Source organism: Globicephala melas, unplaced genomic scaffold (genome assembly GCF_963455315.2).
Source record: "Globicephala melas unplaced genomic scaffold, mGloMel1.2 SCAFFOLD_392, whole genome shotgun sequence".
NCBI lineage: Eukaryota > Metazoa > Chordata > Mammalia > Artiodactyla > Delphinidae > Globicephala > Globicephala melas.
The window spans coordinates 185,284-201,524 of NW_027207561.1; the positions used below are offsets into that span (position 1 = coordinate 185,284).

The 16,241-nt window shown below is 71.2% G+C and overlaps 11 non-coding genes across 11 annotated transcripts; all 11 read left to right on the forward strand.

Moving 5' to 3' along the window:
- Nucleotides 1–208: 208 nt before the first annotated feature.
- Nucleotides 209–327, forward strand: LOC132595135 (5S ribosomal RNA). The gene has a single exon (XR_009561292.1). It is a non-coding gene; the product is annotated as a 5S ribosomal RNA (ribosomal RNA).
- Nucleotides 328–1,258: 931 nt separating this feature from the next.
- LOC132595136 (5S ribosomal RNA) lies at nucleotides 1,259–1,377 on the forward strand. Its single transcript, XR_009561293.1, has one exon. It is a non-coding gene; the product is annotated as a 5S ribosomal RNA (ribosomal RNA).
- A 931-nt stretch (nucleotides 1,378–2,308) lies between these two features.
- On the forward strand, nucleotides 2,309–2,427 carry LOC132595137 (5S ribosomal RNA). The gene has a single exon (XR_009561294.1). It is a non-coding gene; the product is annotated as a 5S ribosomal RNA (ribosomal RNA).
- Nucleotides 2,428–5,123: 2,696 nt separating this feature from the next.
- On the forward strand, nucleotides 5,124–5,242 carry LOC132595138 (5S ribosomal RNA). The gene has a single exon (XR_009561295.1). It is a non-coding gene; the product is annotated as a 5S ribosomal RNA (ribosomal RNA).
- Nucleotides 5,243–6,173: 931 nt separating this feature from the next.
- LOC132595139 (5S ribosomal RNA) lies at nucleotides 6,174–6,292 on the forward strand. The gene has a single exon (XR_009561296.1). It is a non-coding gene; the product is annotated as a 5S ribosomal RNA (ribosomal RNA).
- A 931-nt stretch (nucleotides 6,293–7,223) lies between these two features.
- LOC132595140 (5S ribosomal RNA) lies at nucleotides 7,224–7,342 on the forward strand. Its single transcript, XR_009561297.1, has one exon. It is a non-coding gene; the product is annotated as a 5S ribosomal RNA (ribosomal RNA).
- A 2,696-nt stretch (nucleotides 7,343–10,038) lies between these two features.
- On the forward strand, nucleotides 10,039–10,157 carry LOC132595177 (5S ribosomal RNA). Its single transcript, XR_009561334.1, has one exon. It is a non-coding gene; the product is annotated as a 5S ribosomal RNA (ribosomal RNA).
- A 931-nt stretch (nucleotides 10,158–11,088) lies between these two features.
- LOC132595141 (5S ribosomal RNA) lies at nucleotides 11,089–11,207 on the forward strand. The gene has a single exon (XR_009561298.1). It is a non-coding gene; the product is annotated as a 5S ribosomal RNA (ribosomal RNA).
- A 2,697-nt stretch (nucleotides 11,208–13,904) lies between these two features.
- Nucleotides 13,905–14,023, forward strand: LOC132595143 (5S ribosomal RNA). The gene has a single exon (XR_009561300.1). It is a non-coding gene; the product is annotated as a 5S ribosomal RNA (ribosomal RNA).
- A 931-nt stretch (nucleotides 14,024–14,954) lies between these two features.
- Nucleotides 14,955–15,073, forward strand: LOC132595144 (5S ribosomal RNA). The gene has a single exon (XR_009561301.1). It is a non-coding gene; the product is annotated as a 5S ribosomal RNA (ribosomal RNA).
- Nucleotides 15,074–16,004: 931 nt separating this feature from the next.
- Nucleotides 16,005–16,123, forward strand: LOC132595145 (5S ribosomal RNA). The gene has a single exon (XR_009561302.1). It is a non-coding gene; the product is annotated as a 5S ribosomal RNA (ribosomal RNA).
- Nucleotides 16,124–16,241: the final 118 nt, after the last annotated feature.

Here is a 16,241-nt window from a genome sequence, read left to right on the forward strand (position 1 = left end):
GCGCCGAAGGGTTTGCTGGGTCACGGCCGCCCTGGGCTGGGAGGTGGTCGCCAAACCCTCCGCCGCCGCCCGATACCCGAGACCTCCGTTGCCCCTGCCTGGGCGGGCGAGGGGGCCCTGCCGGGGCGGGCCGGCCGCCAGGCTGGCGTTAAGGCGCCAGCGCCAGCGAAACTGGGCCTCAAGAGGCCGCCCGCGGCCCCCCGCCCCCGTCTACGGCCATACCACCCTGAACGCGCCCGATCTCGTCTGATCTCGGAAGCTAAGCAGGGTCGGGCCTGGTTAGTACTTGGATGGGAGACCGCCTGGGAATACCGGGTGCTGTAGGCTTTTTGCCTCCCGCTCCGCCCGCCTTCTCCTTTACTCGCCCGCGGCGGGGGCCGCCGGCTCCGCCCCCGCCGGGCCCCGCTGCAGGCCCCACCTCCTCAGGCCCCTCCCACCACGGCGCGCGCCGGCGGGGTCGCTCCCCGCCGGCCCGGCCGGCCAGGCGGCCAGAAGGCGGCCCTGGAAGGCAGGCGCACCCCAGACGCTCCCGGGGTGGCTGGCCCGGACCCAGACTCCGCCGCGGGCCCAGTTGCCGTCCTTTCGGCCCGCGAGCCCCTCGACCTGCACCTGGCCGCCCCCACCGGCGCCCAGCCCCGGCGCCGCCACCTGTGTGCCGGTGTGTCCCTCCACAGCTCCCTCCGACAAAAGCCCCCCCCACCCCGCCCCTCTGGCGTGTCACCGCGGCCGGGTGCGGGAGCGGGATCGAGGGCAGGGGCCGCTTCCCCGGGCCTGCCGGCCACCAGGGGCGGGGTCCTGAGCTCGGCGGGGGGTGTGGGGGCAAGGGTGGCCTTGCCGGGGCTGAGGGGCCGTGGCGACTCAATGGTGGCTCCCGGTGGCTTCGGGCCAGCTGCTGTCGGGCAGGAGGGCCGGCCCGGGCTGCGGCCGGGCTGCGCCTAGGGCCGCGTGGGCGGGCAGGGCCGATGCCCAAGGGACCGCGGGCCCCGGGCCCTGAAGCCTCCGGGGCCACGTCCCTGTGAGCGACGTGCGGGATCTTGGGCGGGGCGCCAAGCGCCGAAGGGTTTGCTGGGTCACGGCCGCCCTGGGCTGGGAGGTGGTCGCCAAACCCTCCGCCGCCGCCCGATACCCGAGACCTCCGTTGCCCCTGCCTGGGCGGGCGAGGGGGCCCTGCCGGGGCGGGCCGGCCGCCAGGCTGGCGTTAAGGCGCCAGCGCCAGCGAAACTGGGCCTCAAGAGGCCGCCCGCGGCCCCCCGCCCCCGTCTACGGCCATACCACCCTGAACGCGCCCGATCTCGTCTGATCTCGGAAGCTAAGCAGGGTCGGGCCTGGTTAGTACTTGGATGGGAGACCGCCTGGGAATACCGGGTGCTGTAGGCTTTTTGCCTCCCGCTCCGCCCGCCTTCTCCTTTACTCGCCCGCGGCGGGGGCCGCCGGCTCCGCCCCCGCCGGGCCCCGCTGCAGGCCCCACCTCCTCAGGCCCCTCCCACCACGGCGCGCGCCGGCGGGGTCGCTCCCCGCCGGCCCGGCCGGCCAGGCGGCCAGAAGGCGGCCCTGGAAGGCAGGCGCACCCCAGACGCTCCCGGGGTGGCTGGCCCGGACCCAGACTCCGCCGCGGGCCCAGTTGCCGTCCTTTCGGCCCGCGAGCCCCTCGACCTGCACCTGGCCGCCCCCACCGGCGCCCAGCCCCGGCGCCGCCACCTGTGTGCCGGTGTGTCCCTCCACAGCTCCCTCCGACAAAAGCCCCCCCCACCCCGCCCCTCTGGCGTGTCACCGCGGCCGGGTGCGGGAGCGGGATCGAGGGCAGGGGCCGCTTCCCCGGGCCTGCCGGCCACCAGGGGCGGGGTCCTGAGCTCGGCGGGGGGTGTGGGGGCAAGGGTGGCCTTGCCGGGGCTGAGGGGCCGTGGCGACTCAATGGTGGCTCCCGGTGGCTTCGGGCCAGCTGCTGTCGGGCAGGAGGGCCGGCCCGGGCTGCGGCCGGGCTGCGCCTAGGGCCGCGTGGGCGGGCAGGGCCGATGCCCAAGGGACCGCGGGCCCCGGGCCCTGAAGCCTCCGGGGCCACGTCCCTGTGAGCGACGTGCGGGATCTTGGGCGGGGCGCCAAGCGCCGAAGGGTTTGCTGGGTCACGGCCGCCCTGGGCTGGGAGGTGGTCGCCAAACCCTCCGCCGCCGCCCGATACCCGAGACCTCCGTTGCCCCTGCCTGGGCGGGCGAGGGGGCCCTGCCGGGGCGGGCCGGCCGCCAGGCTGGCGTTAAGGCGCCAGCGCCAGCGAAACTGGGCCTCAAGAGGCCGCCCGCGGCCCCCCGCCCCCGTCTACGGCCATACCACCCTGAACGCGCCCGATCTCGTCTGATCTCGGAAGCTAAGCAGGGTCGGGCCTGGTTAGTACTTGGATGGGAGACCGCCTGGGAATACCGGGTGCTGTAGGCTTTTTGCCTCCCGCTCCGCCCGCCTTCTCCTTTACTCGCCCGCGGCGGGGGGGCCGCCGGCTCCGCCCCCGCCGAGCCCCGCTGCAGGCAGTAGTCAAGGTGGGTTTACCTGCCCGAGCAGGAAGCTTGGGCGATGGCAGAAGTGGGAAGAAACTCTTGAGCACAGGTTCTTGGGATCCACGGAGCAGCGCATGCACATGCGATGGGTGCCTACACAGCTGGCTTGCTTGTCTGTGGGGAAAGGCGAGATGGGTCAGGGCCTGGGTTCCTGAGGGGCTGAGAATCAAGGCAGGGATAGAAGAAAGGGGACAGGCCCACATCCCCTGAACCCACGCCGGCGCCCACTCACCTTTGTGGAAAATACGATTGAAAAGTGCCCGCAAGAATCTCTTCAGATGCCTCCAGAGTTGAGGCAAGAAGGGGAGGGGGGAGGCCGGGAGCAGGGTGAGCCCTGAAATCCAACCCTTGTCCCGGTCACACCCCAGCAGCCCTCCCACCTCAGCCCCTTCAAGACCCCAGGGCTCCCCAAACCGCGCTGCACAGATCCTGCCCTGACCATAGTCACCATGTTGATCCCCACGTTGAGCAAGATGAAGCTGACCGGGATCAGAAGAATTGAGTATCCTTGCTCCTGGCATTTCCTGGGGATGGGGCCAGTGAACGGCTCGGCTCGGTAGTAGTTTCGCTCACCCATGGCCGTTGGTCCCAGGACTGCCTGGGCCCTCTGCCCTCCAGTTTTAACTGGGAGCCAGACTGGGTCATAATGGGGCAGGTGGTGAGGTCACAGTGAGGGAGGGGGATGAAAAGGAGGGCCCAGAGTGGCATTCCCTGGTAACCAGGGTCAGGTAAGCTGAGCCTGGACAGTCAAACAGGGCCCGGTGGCCGGCATACATCCCCTCGAGCGGTCATTCATTCGCTCACCGCCCGCTGACTCACTTGTTCAAATGACACATTGCGTCTCTTGGTCCCTCTTGAGACTAGGAAGACCTTGGCCTCAGAGGCCTGCTGAAGGCCTGGCTGGAGTCCAGAGCCTCAGCCTTCTTCATGCCCTTCACTGGGCCTGGAGCTGGACCTGCCCAGATGTGGAACCTCCCAGTTTGGAAGCAACTTCTTGTATGAGGCTCTCTGTGGACAGGGACAGCTGAGACACAGAGGAGGTGCCCAGAGACCAGGGGTTTGGAGTCTGCAGCTGCAGATGTACTCAGTGCATGGTATAGGACCAGGAGGGGCCTGCTGGCAGAACTGTGGCCACTAAACCAAAGGGACCCTCAGGCCAAGAAGGGGACACTGGCTTCTTATTGCAGGAAGCCAAGCGCAGGGACCCAGGCTGGCAGAAGGAGTGGCGCTTCCAAGCCACAGACCACCAATGTTTCCTGGACTCTGGCGCTCTTTATTCCTCTCTCCATGCCCTGCCGCCCCCTGTCCCTGCCCCCACTTGCTGCTGGTAAGTTCATTTTCCCAGTCTGGCTCCCGTGCAGAGAGGGCCTGGAGGCCGAGGTGGAAGGTAGCAGCGAGTTGGCCCGCGCTTGGCCCTCCTGCGGTTGCCGCTTCAGCACCAGACTGTCATACACCTGGTAGTTGGCATTGCCTCCCGGGTTCCGGCTGAGTGGCATGAAGGTGGGCGGGGGTGGAGGGTGCTCGGTAGCCTGGACGTCGGGCAGGAGGTGAGAGGGGCGGAGGAGCAGGGCTGAGCTGGGAGCCGGGGCCCGCTGGTCCGAGGCCTCGGCCAGTACCGTGAGGGAGGCGGAGGTGGCCACAGGGCGCCGCAAGGGCAGGATCTCAGCCCATTCGGCCGCCGGGTGCCGCACCTCGTGGGGATCGCGGGAGTAATCCAAGTGTCCCGTGGAGGGATGCAGGCTGCGGTTGGACTCGCTGTGAGCACAGCTGGGGAGGCTACGTCTGTGGGCCGGTGGGGTGTCGCGCTACCAGGCGTCGGGCCGGTAGACCCGAGGCACCAGAGCGGATGGAGGCTCAGAGCCCTCCAGACCCAGACTCCGCCATGGGCCCAGTTGCCGTCCTTTCGGCCCGCGAGCCCCTCGACCTGCACCTGGCCGCCCCCACCGGCGCCCAGCCCCGGCGCCGCCACCTGTGTGCCGGTGTGTCCCTCCACAGCTCCCTCCGACAAAAGCCCCCCCCCACCCCGCCCCTCTGGCGTGTCACCGCGGCCGGGTGCGGGAGCGGGATCGAGGGCAGGGGCCGCTTCCCCGGGCCTGCCGGCCACCAGGGGCGGGGTCCTGAGCTCGGCGGGGGGTGTGGGGGCAAGGGTGGCCTTGCCGGGGCTGAGGGGCCGTGGCGACTCAATGGTGGCTCCCGGTGGCTTCGGGCCAGCTGCTGTCGGGCAGGAGGGCCGGCCCGGGCTGCGGCCGGGCTGCGCCTAGGGCCGCGTGGGCGGGCAGGGCCGATGCCCAAGGGACCGCGGGCCCCGGGCCCTGAAGCCTCCGGGGCCACGTCCCTGTGAGCGACGTGCGGGATCTTGGGCGGGGCGCCAAGCGCCGAAGGGTTTGCTGGGTCACGGCCGCCCTGGGCTGGGAGGTGGTCGCCAAACCCTCCGCCGCCGCCCGATACCCGAGACCTCCGTTGCCCCTGCCTGGGCGGGCGAGGGGGCCCTGCCGGGGCGGGCCGGCCGCCAGGCTGGCGTTAAGGCGCCAGCGCCAGCGAAACTGGGCCTCAAGAGGCCGCCCGCGGCCCCCCGCCCCCGTCTACGGCCATACCACCCTGAACGCGCCCGATCTCGTCTGATCTCGGAAGCTAAGCAGGGTCGGGCCTGGTTAGTACTTGGATGGGAGACCGCCTGGGAATACCGGGTGCTGTAGGCTTTTTGCCTCCCGCTCCGCCCGCCTTCTCCTTTACTCGCCCGCGGCGGGGGCCGCCGGCTCCGCCCCCGCCGGGCCCCGCTGCAGGCCCCACCTCCTCAGGCCCCTCCCACCACGGCGCGCGCCGGCGGGGTCGCTCCCCGCCGGCCCGGCCGGCCAGGCGGCCAGAAGGCGGCCCTGGAAGGCAGGCGCACCCCAGACGCTCCCGGGGTGGCTGGCCCGGACCCAGACTCCGCCGCGGGCCCAGTTGCCGTCCTTTCGGCCCGCGAGCCCCTCGACCTGCACCTGGCCGCCCCCACCGGCGCCCAGCCCCGGCGCCGCCACCTGTGTGCCGGTGTGTCCCTCCACAGCTCCCTCCGACAAAAGCCCCCCCCACCCCGCCCCTCTGGCGTGTCACCGCGGCCGGGTGCGGGAGCGGGATCGAGGGCAGGGGCCGCTTCCCCGGGCCTGCCGGCCACCAGGGGCGGGGTTCTGAGCTCGGCGGGGGGTGTGGGGGCAAGGGTGGCCTTGCCGGGGCTGAGGGGCCGTGGCGACTCAATGGTGGCTCCCGGTGGCTTCGGGCCAGCTGCTGTCGGGCAGGAGGGCCGGCCCGGGCTGCGGCCGGGCTGCGCCTAGGGCCGCGTGGGCGGGCAGGGCCGATGCCCAAGGGACCGCGGGCCCCGGGCCCTGAAGCCTCCGGGGCCACGTCCCTGTGAGCGACGTGCGGGATCTTGGGCGGGGCGCCAAGCGCCGAAGGGTTTGCTGGGTCACGGCCGCCCTGGGCTGGGAGGTGGTCGCCAAACCCTCCGCCGCCGCCCGATACCCGAGACCTCCGTTGCCCCTGCCTGGGCGGGCGAGGGGGCCCTGCCGGGGCGGGCCGGCCGCCAGGCTGGCGTTAAGGCGCCAGCGCCAGCGAAACTGGGCCTCAAGAGGCCGCCCGCGGCCCCCCGCCCCCGTCTACGGCCATACCACCCTGAACGCGCCCGATCTCGTCTGATCTCGGAAGCTAAGCAGGGTCGGGCCTGGTTAGTACTTGGATGGGAGACCGCCTGGGAATACCGGGTGCTGTAGGCTTTTTGCCTCCCGCTCCGCCCGCCTTCTCCTTTACTCGCCCGCGGCGGGGGCCGCCGGCTCCGCCCCCGCCGGGCCCCGCTGCAGGCCCCACCTCCTCAGGCCCCTCCCACCACGGCGCGCGCCGGCGGGGTCGCTCCCCGCCGGCCCGGCCGGCCAGGCGGCCAGAAGGCGGCCCTGGAAGGCAGGCGCACCCCAGACGCTCCCGGGGTGGCTGGCCCGGACCCAGACTCCGCCGCGGGCCCAGTTGCCGTCCTTTCGGCCCGCGAGCCCCTCGACCTGCACCTGGCCGCCCCCACCGGCGCCCAGCCCCGGCGCCGCCACCTGTGTGCCGGTGTGTCCCTCCACAGCTCCCTCCGACAAAAGCCCCCCCCACCCCGCCCCTCTGGCGTGTCACCGCGGCCGGGTGCGGGAGCGGGATCGAGGGCAGGGGCCGCTTCCCCGGGCCTGCCGGCCACCAGGGGCGGGGTCCTGAGCTCGGCGGGGGGTGTGGGGGCAAGGGTGGCCTTGCCGGGGCTGAGGGGCCGTGGCGACTCAATGGTGGCTCCCGGTGGCTTCGGGCCAGCTGCTGTCGGGCAGGAGGGCCGGCCCGGGCTGCGGCCGGGCTGCGCCTAGGGCCGCGTGGGCGGGCAGGGCCGATGCCCAAGGGACCGCGGGCCCCGGGCCCTGAAGCCTCCGGGGCCACGTCCCTGTGAGCGACGTGCGGGATCTTGGGCGGGGCGCCAAGCGCCGAAGGGTTTGCTGGGTCACGGCCGCCCTGGGCTGGGAGGTGGTCGCCAAACCCTCCGCCGCCGCCCGATACCCGAGACCTCCGTTGCCCCTGCCTGGGCGGGCGAGGGGGCCCTGCCGGGGCGGGCCGGCCGCCAGGCTGGCGTTAAGGCGCCAGCGCCAGCGAAACTGGGCCTCAAGAGGCCGCCCGCGGCCCCCCGCCCCCGTCTACGGCCATACCACCCTGAACGCGCCCGATCTCGTCTGATCTCGGAAGCTAAGCAGGGTCGGGCCTGGTTAGTACTTGGATGGGAGACCGCCTGGGAATACCGGGTGCTGTAGGCTTTTTGCCTCCCGCTCCGCCCGCCTTCTCCTTTACTCGCCCGCGGCGGGGGGGCCGCCGGCTCCGCCCCCGCCGAGCCCCGCTGCAGGCAGTAGTCAAGGTGGGTTTACCTGCCCGAGCAGGAAGCTTGGGCGATGGCAGAAGTGGGAAGAAACTCTTGAGCACAGGTTCTTGGGATCCACGGAGCAGCGCATGCACATGCGATGGGTGCCTACACAGCTGGCTTGCTTGTCTGTGGGGAAAGGCGAGATGGGTCAGGGCCTGGGTTCCTGAGGGGCTGAGAATCAAGGCAGGGATAGAAGAAAGGGGACAGGCCCACATCCCCTGAACCCACGCCGGCGCCCACTCACCTTTGTGGAAAATACGATTGAAAAGTGCCCGCAAGAATCTCTTCAGATGCCTCCAGAGTTGAGGCAAGAAGGGGAGGGGGGAGGCCGGGAGCAGGGTGAGCCCTGAAATCCAACCCTTGTCCCGGTCACACCCCAGCAGCCCTCCCACCTCAGCCCCTTCAAGACCCCAGGGCTCCCCCAACCGCGCTGCACAGATCCTGCCCTGACCATAGTCACCATGTTGATCCCCACGTTGAGCAAGATGAAGCTGACCGGGATCAGAAGAATTGAGTATCCTTGCTCCTGGCATTTCCTGGGGATGGGGCCAGTGAACGGCTCGGCTCGGTAGTAGTTTCGCTCACCCATGGCCGTTGGTCCCAGGACTGCCTGGGCCCTCTGCCCTCCAGTTTTAACTGGGAGCCAGACTGGGTCATAATGGGGCAGGTGGTGAGGTCACAGTGAGGGAGGGGGATGAAAAGGAGGGCCCAGAGTGGCATTCCCTGGTAACCAGGGTCAGGTAAGCTGAGCCTGGACAGTCAAACAGGGCCCGGTGGCCGGCATACATCCCCTCGAGCGGTCATTCATTCGCTCACCGCCCGCTGACTCACTTGTTCAAATGACACATTGCGTCTCTTGGTCCCTCTTGAGACTAGGAAGACCTTGGCCTCAGAGGCCTGCTGAAGGCCTGGCTGGAGTCCAGAGCCTCAGCCTTCTTCATGCCCTTCACTGGGCCTGGAGCTGGACCTGCCCAGATGTGGAACCTCCCAGTTTGGAAGCAACTTCTTGTATGAGGCTCTCTGTGGACAGGGACAGCTGAGACACAGAGGAGGTGCCCAGAGACCAGGGGTTTGGAGTCTGCAGCTGCAGATGTACTCAGTGCATGGTATAGGACCAGGAGGGGCCTGCTGGCAGAACTGTGGCCACTAAACCAAAGGGACCCTCAGGCCAAGAAGGGGACACTGGCTTCTTATTGCAGGAAGCCAAGCGCAGGGACCCAGGCTGGCAGAAGGAGTGGCGTTTCCAAGCCACAGACCACCAATGTTTCCTGGACTCTGGCGCTCTTTATTCCTCTCTCCATGCCCTGCCGCCCCCTGTCCCTGCCCCCACTTGCTGCTGGTAAGTTCATTTTCCCAGTCTGGCTCCCGTGCAGAGAGGGCCTGGAGGCCGAGGTGGAAGGTAGCAGCGAGTTGGCCCGCGCTTGGCCCTCCTGCGGTTGCCGCTTCAGCACCAGACTGTCATACACCTGGTAGTTGGCATTGCCTCCCGGGTTCCGGCTGAGTGGCATGAAGGTGGGCGGGGGTGGAGGGTGCTCGGTAGCCTGGACGTCGGGCAGGAGGTGAGAGGGGCAGAGGAGCAGGGCTGAGCTGGGAGCCGGGGCCCGCTGGTCCGAGGCCTCGGCCAGTACCGTGAGGGAGGCGGAGGTGGCCACAGGGCGCCGCAAGGGCAGGATCTCAGCCCATTCGGCCGCCGGGTGCCGCACCTCGTGGGGATCGCGGGAGTAATCCAAGTGTCCCGTGGAGGGATGCAGGCTGCGGTTGGACTCGCTGTGAGCACAGCTGGGGAGGCTACGTCTGTGGGCCGGTGGGGTGTCGCGCTACCAGGCGTCGGGCCGGTAGACCCGAGGCACCAGAGCGGATGGAGGCTCAGAGCCCTCCAGACCCAGACTCCGCCATGGGCCCAGTTGCCGTCCTTTCGGCCCGCGAGCCCCTCGACCTGCACCTGGCCGCCCCCACCGGCGCCCAGCCCCGGCGCCGCCACCTGTGTGCCGGTGTGTCCCTCCACAGCTCCCTCCGACAAAAGCCCCCCCCCACCCCGCCCCTCTGGCGTGTCACCGCGGCCGGGTGCGGGAGCGGGATCGAGGGCAGGGGCCGCTTCCCCGGGCCTGCCGGCCACCAGGGGCGGGGTCCTGAGCTCGGCGGGGGGTGTGGGGGCAAGGGTGGCCTTGCCGGGGCTGAGGGGCCGTGGCGACTCAATGGTGGCTCCCGGTGGCTTCGGGCCAGCTGCTGTCGGGCAGGAGGGCCGGCCCGGGCTGCGGCCGGGCTGCGCCTAGGGCCGCGTGGGCGGGCAGGGCCGATGCCCAAGGGACCGCGGGCCCCGGGCCCTGAAGCCTCCGGGGCCACGTCCCTGTGAGCGACGTGCGGGATCTTGGGCGGGGCGCCAAGCGCCGAAGGGTTTGCTGGGTCACGGCCGCCCTGGGCTGGGAGGTGGTCGCCAAACCCTCCGCCGCCGCCCGATACCCGAGACCTCCGTTGCCCCTGCCTGGGCGGGCGAGGGGGCCCTGCCGGGGCGGGCCGGCCGCCAGGCTGGCGTTAAGGCGCCAGCGCCAGCGAAACTGGGCCTCAAGAGGCCGCCCGCGGCCCCCCGCCCCCGTCTACGGCCATACCACCCTGAACGCGCCCGATCTCGTCTGATCTCGGAAGCTAAGCACGGTCGGGCCTGGTTAGTACTTGGATGGGAGACCGCCTGGGAATACCGGGTGCTGTAGGCTTTTTGCCTCCCGCTCCGCCCGCCTTCTCCTTTACTCGCCCGCGGCGGGGGCCGCCGGCTCCGCCCCCGCCGGGCCCCGCTGCAGGCCCCACCTCCTCAGGCCCCTCCCACCACGGCGCGCGCCGGCGGGGTCGCTCCCCGCCGGCCCGGCCGGCCAGGCGGCCAGAAGGCGGCCCTGGAAGGCAGGCGCACCCCAGACGCTCCCGGGGTGGCTGGCCCGGACCCAGACTCCGCCGCGGGCCCAGTTGCCGTCCTTTCGGCCCGCGAGCCCCTCGACCTGCACCTGGCCGCCCCCACCGGCGCCCAGCCCCGGCGCCGCCACCTGTGTGCCGGTGTGTCCCTCCACAGCTCCCTCCGACAAAAGCCCCCCCCACCCCGCCCCTCTGGCGTGTCACCGCGGCCGGGTGCGGGAGCGGGATCGAGGGCAGGGGCCGCTTCCCCGGGCCTGCCGGCCACCAGGGGCGGGGTCCTGAGCTCGGCGGGGGGTGTGGGGGCAAGGGTGGCCTTGCCGGGGCTGAGGGGCCGTGGCGACTCAATGGTGGCTCCCAGTGGCTTCGGGCCAGCTGCTGTCGGGCAGGAGGGCCGGCCCGGGCTGCGGCCGGGCTGCGCCTAGGGCCGCGTGGGCGGGCAGGGCCGATGCCCAAGGGACCGCGGGCCCCGGGCCCTGAAGCCTCCGGGGCCACGTCCCTGTGAGCGACGTGCGGGATCTTGGGCGGGGCGCCAAGCGCCGAAGGGTTTGCTGGGTCACGGCCGCCCTGGGCTGGGAGGTGGTCGCCAAACCCTCCGCCGCCGCCCGATACCCGAGACCTCCGTTGCCCCTGCCTGGGCGGGCGAGGGGGCCCTGCCGGGGCGGGCCGGCCGCCAGGCTGGCGTTAAGGCGCCAGCGCCAGCGAAACTGGGCCTCAAGAGGCCGCCCGCGGCCCCCCGCCCCCGTCTACGGCCATACCACCCTGAACGCGCCCGATCTCGTCTGATCTCGGAAGCTAAGCAGGGTCGGGCCTGGTTAGTACTTGGATGGGAGACCGCCTGGGAATACCGGGTGCTGTAGGCTTTTTGCCTCCCGCTCCGCCCGCCTTCTCCTTTACTCGCCCGCGGCGGGGGGGCCGCCGGCTCCGCCCCCGCCGAGCCCCGCTGCAGGCAGTAGTCAAGGTGGGTTTACCTGCCCGAGCAGGAAGCTTGGGCGATGGCAGAAGTGGGAAGAAACTCTTGAGCACAGGTTCTTGGGATCCACGGAGCAGCGCATGCACATGCGATGGGTGCCTACACAGCTGGCTTGCTTGTCTGTGGGGAAAGGCGAGATGGGTCAGGGCCTGGGTTCCTGAGGGGCTGAGAATCAAGGCAGGGATAGAAGAAAGGGGACAGGCCCACATCCCCTGAACCCACGCCGGCGCCCACTCACCTTTGTGGAAAATACGATTGAAAAGTGCCCGCAAGAATCTCTTCAGATGCCTCCAGAGTTGAGGCAAGAAGGGGAGGGGGGAGGCCGGGAGCAGGGTGAGCCCTGAAATCCAACCCTTGTCCCGGTCACACCCCAGCAGCCCTCCCACCTCAGCCCCTTCAAGACCCCAGGGCTCCCCCAACCGCGCTGCACAGATCCTGCCCTGACCATAGTCACCATGTTGATCCCCACGTTGAGCAAGATGAAGCTGACCGGGATCAGAAGAATTGAGTATCCTTGCTCCTGGCATTTCCTGGGGATGGGGCCAGTGAACGGCTCGGCTCGGTAGTAGTTTCGCTCACCCATGGCCGTTGGTCCCAGGACTGCCTGGGCCCTCTGCCCTCCAGTTTTAACTGGGAGCCAGACTGGGTCATAATGGGGCAGGTGGTGAGGTCACAGTGAGGGAGGGGGATGAAAAGGAGGGCCCAGAGTGGCATTCCCTGGTAACCAGGGTCAGGTAAGCTGAGCCTGGACAGTCAAACAGGGCCCGGTGGCCGGCATACATCCCCTCGAGCGGTCATTCATTCGCTCACCGCCCGCTGACTCACTTGTTCAAATGACACATTGCGTCTCTTGGCCCCTCTTGAGACTAGGAAGACCTTGGCCTCAGAGGCCTGCTGAAGGCCTGGCTGGAGTCCAGAGCCTCAGCCTTCTTCATGCCCTTCACTGGGCCTGGAGCTGGACCTGCCCAGATGTGGAACCTCCCAGTTTGGAAGCAACTTCTTGTATGAGGCTCTCTGTGGACAGGGACAGCTGAGACACAGAGGAGGTGCCCAGAGACCAGGGGTTTGGAGTCTGCAGCTGCAGATGTACTTAGTGCATGGTATAGGACCAGGAGGGGCCTGCTGGCAGAACTGTGGCCACTAAACCAAAGGGACCCTCAGGCCAAGAAGGGGACACTGGCTTCTTATTGCAGGAAGCCAAGCGCAGGGACCCAGGCTGGCAGAAGGAGTGGCGCTTCCAAGCCACAGACCACCAATGTTTCCTGGACTCTGGCGCTCTTTATTCCTCTCTCCATGCCCTGCCGCCCCCTGCCCCTGCCCCCACTTGCTGCTGGTAAGTTCATTTTCCCAGTCTGGCTCCCGTGCAGAGAGGGCCTGGAGGCCGAGGTGGAAGGTAGCAGCGAGTTGGCCCGCGCTTGGCCCTCCTGCGGTTGCCGCTTCAGCACCAGACTGTCATACACCTGGTAGTTGGCATTGCCTCCCGGGTTCCGGCTGAGTGGCATGAAGGTGGGCGGGGGTGGAGGGTGCTCGGTAGCCTGGACGTCGGGCAGGAGGTGAGAGGGGCGGAGGAGCAGCGCTGAGCTGGGAGCCGGGGCCCGCTGGTCCGAGGCCTCGGCCAGTACCGTGAGGGAGGCGGAGGTGGCCACAGGGCGCCGCAAGGGCAGGATCTCAGCCCATTCGGCCGCCGGGTGCCGCACCTCGTGGGGATCGCGGGAGTAATCCAAGTGTCCCGTGGAGGGATGCAGGCTGCGGTTGGACTCGCTGTGAGCACAGCTGGGGAGGCTACGTCTGTGGGCCGGTGGGGTGTCGCGCTACCAGGCGTCGGGCCGGTAGACCCGAGGCACCAGAGCGGATGGAGGCTCAGAGCCCTCCAGACCCAGACTCCGCCATGGGCCCAGTTGCCATCCTTTCGGCCCGCGAGCCCCTCGACCTGCACCTGGCCGCCCCCACCGGCGCCCAGCCCCGGCGCCGCCACCTGTGTGCCGGTGTGTCCCTCCACAGCTCCCTCCGACAAAAGCCCCACCCCCACCCCGCCCCTCTGGCGTGTCAGCGCGGCCGGGTGCGGGAGCGGGATCCAGGGCAGGGGCCGCTTCCCCGGGCCTGCCGGCCACCAGGGGCGGGGTCCTGAGCTCGGCGGGGGGTGTGGGGGCAAGGGTGGCCTTGCCGGGGCTGAGGGGCCGTGGCGACTCAATGGTGGCTCCCGGTGGCTTCGGGCCAGCTGCTGTCGGGCAGGAGGGCCGGCCCGGGCTGCGGCCGGGCTGCGCCTAGGGCCGCGTGGGCGGGCAGGGCCGATGCCCAAGGGACCGCGGGCCCCGGGCCCTGAAGCCTCCGGGGCCACGTCCCTGTGAGCGACGTGCGGGATCTTGGGCGGGGCGCCAAGCGCCGAAGGGTTTGCTGGGTCACGGCCGCCCTGGGCTGGGAGGTGGTCGCCAAACCCTCCGCCGCCGCCCGATACCCGAGACCTCCGTTGCCCCTGCCAGGGCGGGCGAGGGGGCCCTGCCGGGGCGGGCCGGCCGCCAGGCTGGCGTTAAGGCGCCAGCGCCAGCGAAACTGGGCCTCAAGAGGCCGCCCGCGGCCCCCCGCCCCCGTCTACGGCCATACCACCCTGAACGCGCCCGATCTCGTCTGATCTCGGAAGCTAAGCAGGGTCGGGCCTGGTTAGTACTTGGATGGGAGACCGCCTGGGAATACCGGGTGCTGTAGGCTTTTTGCCTCCCGCTCCGCCCGCCTTCTCCTTTACTCGCCCGCGGCGGGGGCCGCCGGCTCCGCCCCCGCCGGGCCCCGCTGCAGGCCCCACCTCCTCAGGCCCCTCCCACCACGGCGCGCGCCGGCGGGGTCGCTCCCCGCCGGCCCGGCCGGCCAGGCGGCCAGAAGGCGGCCCTGGAAGGCAGGCGCACCCCAGACGCTCCCGGGGTGGCTGGCCCGGACCCAGACTCCGCCGCGGGCCCAGTTGCCGTCCTTTCGGCCCGCGAGCCCCTCGACCTGCACCTGGCCGCCCCCACCGGCGCCCAGCCCCGGCGCCGCCACCTGTGTGCCGGTGTGTCCCTCCACAGCTCCCTCCGACAAAAGCCCCCCCCACCCCGCCCCTCTGGCGTGTCACCGCGGCCGGGTGCGGGAGCGGGATCGAGGGCAGGGGCCGCTTCCCCGGGCCTGCCGGCCACCAGGGGCGGGGTCCTGAGCTCGGCGGGGGGTGTGGGGGCAAGGGTGGCCTTGCCGGGGCTGAGGGGCCGTGGCGACTCAATGGTGGCTCCCGGTGGCTTCGGGCCAGCTGCTGTCGGGCAGGAGGGCCGGCCCGGGCTGCGGCCGGGCTGCGCCTAGGGCCGCGTGGGCGGGCAGGGCCGATGCCCAAGGGACCGCGGGCCCCGGGCCCTGAAGCCTCCGGGGCCACGTCCCTGTGAGCGACGTGCGGGATCTTGGGCGGGGCGCCAAGCGCCGAAGGGTTTGCTGGGTCACGGCCGCCCTGGGCTGGGAGGTGGTCGCCAAACCCTCCGCCGCCGCCCGATACCCGAGACCTCCGTTGCCCCTGCCTGGGCGGGCGAGGGGGCCCTGCCGGGGCGGGCCGGCCGCCAGGCTGGCGTTAAGGCGCCAGCGCCAGCGAAACTGGGCCTCAAGAGGCCGCCCGCGGCCCCCCGCCCCCGTCTACGGCCATACCACCCTGAACGCGCCCGATCTCGTCTGATCTCGGAAGCTAAGCAGGGTCGGGCCTGGTTAGTACTTGGATGGGAGACCGCCTGGGAATACCGGGTGCTGTAGGCTTTTTGCCTCCCGCTCCGCCCGCCTTCTCCTTTACTCGCCCGCGGCGGGGGCCGCCGGCTCCGCCCCCGCCGGGCCCCGCTGCAGGCCCCACCTCCTCAGGCCCCTCCCACCACGGCGCGCGCCGGCGGGGTCGCTCCCCGCCGGCCCGGCCGGCCAGGCGGCCAGAAGGCGGCCCTGGAAGGCAGGCGCACCCCAGACGCTCCCGGGGTGGCTGGCCCGGACCCAGACTCCGCCGCGGGCCCAGTTGCCGTCCTTTCGGCCCGCGAGCCCCTCGACCTGCACCTGGCCGCCCCCACCGGCGCCCAGCCCCGGCGCCGCCACCTGTGTGCCGGTGTGTCCCTCCACAGCTCCCTCCGACAAAAGCCCCCCCCACCCCGCCCCTCTGGCGTGTCACCGCGGCCGGGTGCGGGAGCGGGATCGAGGGCAGGGGCCGCTTCCCCGGGCCTGCCGGCCACCAGGGGCGGGGTCCTGAGCTCGGCGGGGGGTGTGGGGGCAAGGGTGGCCTTGCCGGGGCTGAGGGGCCGTGGCGACTCAATGGTGGCTCCCAGTGGCTTCGGGCCAGCTGCTGTCGGGCAGGAGGGCCGGCCCGGGCTGCGGCCGGGCTGCGCCTAGGGCCGCGTGGGCGGGCAGGGCCGATGCCCAAGGGACCGCGGGCCCCGGGCCCTGAAGCCTCCGGGGCCACGTCCCTGTGAGCGACGTGCGGGATCTTGGGCGGGGCGCCAAGCGCCGAAGGGTTTGCTGGGTCACGGCCGCCCTGGGCTGGGAGGTGGTCGCCAAACCCTCCGCCGCCGCCCGATACCCGAGACCTCCGTTGCCCCTGCCTGGGCGGGCGAGGGGGCCCTGCCGGGGCGGGCCGGCCGCCAGGCTGGCGTTAAGGCGCCAGCGCCAGCGAAACTGGGCCTCAAGAGGCCGCCCGCGGCCCCCCGCCCCCGTCTACGGCCATACCACCCTGAACGCGCCCGATCTCGTCTGATCTCGGAAGCTAAGCAGGGTCGGGCCTGGTTAGTACTTGGATGGGAGACCGCCTGGGAATACCGGGTGCTGTAGGCTTTTTGCCTCCCGCTCCGCCCGCCTTCTCCTTTACTCGCCCGCGGCGGGGGGGCCGCCGGCTCCGCCCCCGCCGAGCCCCGCTGCAGGCAGTAGTCAAGGTGGGTTTACCTGCCCGAGC